Source organism: Perissodus microlepis, chromosome 19 (assembly GCF_051167445.1).
Source record: "Perissodus microlepis isolate ML-2025 ecotype Zambia chromosome 19, ASM5116744v1, whole genome shotgun sequence".
Taxonomy (NCBI): Eukaryota; Metazoa; Chordata; class Actinopteri; order Cichliformes; family Cichlidae; genus Perissodus; species Perissodus microlepis.
In genome coordinates, this window is record NC_140479.1 from 7,425,834 (window position 1) to 7,429,085 (window position 3,252).

Genomic DNA, 3,252 nt, shown 5'->3' on the forward strand with positions numbered 1-3,252 from the left:
CCTGTTTGTTTTTATTCAAACTTTATTATCATAAAAACCTCTGACATCACTTCCTCCTTTCAAACAGAGTTGTAGCTTCCTACCTGAAGCCACAGCGGCTCAGAGCTGCGTGTGTGTGTGTGTGTGTGTGTGTGTGTGTGTGTGAGAGAGAGAGAGAGACGCACACATGGAGAAAAGACATGAACGTGTGTGTGGGGGGGGGGGGTCAGAGGGCCCGGCCTGGTCCCTCTCAGCCGTGCGGCATGTGGTCGCCCGCACCTGTGTGAGAGACGTGCACACTCACAGCAATAAGTTCAGTCCCACAGCAGAGAAACTGAAAAGATTCGACCTGTAGCTTCTGCAGATGGAGCTCTCCTCGGTTTTGTTGATGGGTGATTACTGCAGAGGTGGACTGGGTTTAATGGTTTGACCTCAATAAATGACACTTTCAGAGTCACCTGGACAAATATTGACTCTGAGATGCAAACCCCTTCATGGAGTTTGATTCCACATTAGGAATTTTCATCTGTCCGTGATTTTCTTTTGCCCTGCAAATACAAAAGTAACAAATTCCCCTAAAAAGATGTTTTCATAAACAGCTGGTCCTGTAAACATGACTGTGTTGCACATAAACGTTTGATGTGGAATAACAGCTCCATTCTTTGTAAAAACGAATTCATTATTTCCAGAACTGGTGCAATAAAACTCTCGCAGTACGCCAACTGTCTCATGAAGGAGGGCGCTGAATTCTGATCCCATCACAGAGGAACCGTTTCAAAACTCTATGATGCTATCCTGTCTTTTAGTAACCACTCAAGTGTCCATGGGAAGGAGAACTAGGAATTCAACTCCACGAGGAGTCTTGGGAACTGGCTATAGCGAGGGTATGATCTTCCACCTCCTGTGCTTGTCTTGGACTTACTCCATTTAAGGTCATACACAGGGCGCATTTCTCTAAGTGTAGACTTTCTGAATTGTATCTGGAAGTGGAAAATAAATGTGATAACTGCCACGGCTCTCCTTGTCACCATAGCCACATGTTTTTCTGTCCTGAGCTGGAAGCTTTCTGGACTGGATATGTTCCTATTATATCAGCTGTTCTTGGAGTAACTCTTCATCCCTGTCATCTGCTACGTTCAGGATTCCTGATCGCTCAGGAATCCTCAGCTTTTCTAAGTATGTTTACTCAGGAAAATGAAGAAAGGTTCATTGTATTTCAGTAAGTGCAAGTTCAGAGTCTGTTACCATGGTGACTGAGTCAGGGTTGAAGTTGGAGGACATTTCAATAACATCTTTGATGGACAAATGGATAAATGGCCACGTGGTTTACATAACAGAACAAACTCTGATCTCTCTGCTTTCATCTCACTGATATCCGGAGAGAGAAACATCCTGATGACAGAAGGTGAACAAATTAGTTCCTCAACCTAGAAGAACATCACTGCACCATTAACACTATTGTCAAGTTAAACATCAGTGTGGTTGTTACTGAGGACCGAAACAGCCAACTTCTGATCCAACAAACAACTTTACAGATCCAGTTTCTCACAGGCAGATTCCTTTCTGACCTCCATTCCTACAAAGACCTTAAATAATAGTTATGTGATCGAACTATCGCAGCGGGAGGTGCTGAGCAGTATTAATCTTCTCAAAAATAACAAATCAGCAGGAGCGGACGGTCTAACTGAAGAGTTTTCTAAGGTTTTTGCTGCTGAGCTGAGCCTGTTTTTGAGCAAAGTCTTGATGAGGGAAGTCTTCCCCCCACTATGACTCAGGGCCCGCCCACTCTCATTCCCAAACCCAATAAAGACCGTTTACTTCCAGATAATTGGCGCCTATTTGTCTGCTCAATAAGGATTATAAGACTTTTGCTCTAATTTCAGCAAAGAGGCTCAAAACGGATTTCCCTCATAATGAACACAATCAGGTTTTATGGCTAACAGACAAATAACCAACAGTATCAGGTCAGTGCTGGACGTTTTAGACTACTGTCAACTTTTTGATGACAGTGGATTCATGTTATTTGTAGATCTTTATAAACACCAGTTCATTTTACAGTCCTTACATAAACTTGGCTTTTGTTCATCCACAGAGACTCTACAGAAACAGCTCAGTGACACTAACGGTGTCAGACAAGGATGGCCTGCTTCTCTGTACCTCTTTTTACCATTCGTTCAACTCTTAGCAGACCACATCAGATCTCATATGTGTCTCACTGCTGGACAGAAATCTGATCATCACTCAGCTGCCTGATGTTTTACTGATGAATGAAAACCAAGCAGCTCTGGAAGCAGTGAAAGTTCTGGCTTACATCTGAATATTAACGACCGTGAACTTATGGCTGTCAAGGAATGTTCCAGTACATCTATTTGTAATATACAAGTTAAATGATGTTGAATAATAATTACGAAGGATCAGCAAAGAAGGACATCCTTAAATCTGGAACCTATCCTCAGAGAGATCTCTCCTTAAGAGGAAGAGTTCTGCTCACCAAAGCAGAGGCAATCTCACCATGAACAATAGCAGCTCTGTGTCTGCATGTGGAGAAAAAACTCTAGTGATGCTCTTTACCTTCCTGTGGAGAAATAAGACTCGTTATGTAGGGAAACCTGTTCTCACGAGTGTATATGCTAAAGGTGATCTAAACTGTACACATTTAACACATTTAAGATTTAAATATAACACATTAATTCAAACAGTACATTCAATGTGTTCATCACAAAACCGAAAAGCAATTAAAACTGTAGGAGCCTGCATGAGGTTCGAGCTCGCGCTGTAGTCTCTTATCGCCCCCTAGTGGTTAAACAATCCTGCTGTACTTCTACTGCACTTTGTAGATGATTAATTTAATTTTACTTATTTATCCTTAATGTTTCTTTTTCTCTCTTCTTCTCCACTAAAGCAATTACAACATTCATGAGTCTCACTAAATATGGTGAAACTTGTGAACAAGATGTAAAAAAAGACTCAGACTTGAAGTTAACTCTGGAAGAGAGAAAAAGAAGAGAAAGTCAAAGTCAGAGGACACCGGGCCACCCTCCAAAATAAAAGTATGTCTCAGCAGGTGGGAATCATAAATAATAAGAACCAGTAAATAAAACTGAAAGATAAAAATGGAAAATAAAATAGAAGACTAAATAAAAATAAAATATATACAAAATGAACAAAAGTGGCGAAAATTCACACTCAAACAAGTAAATAAAAATAAACAGACTAAAAATGAAAAGATATCTTAATTAGACATGACTAATTAAGTCAAAAATATGCAAAAGT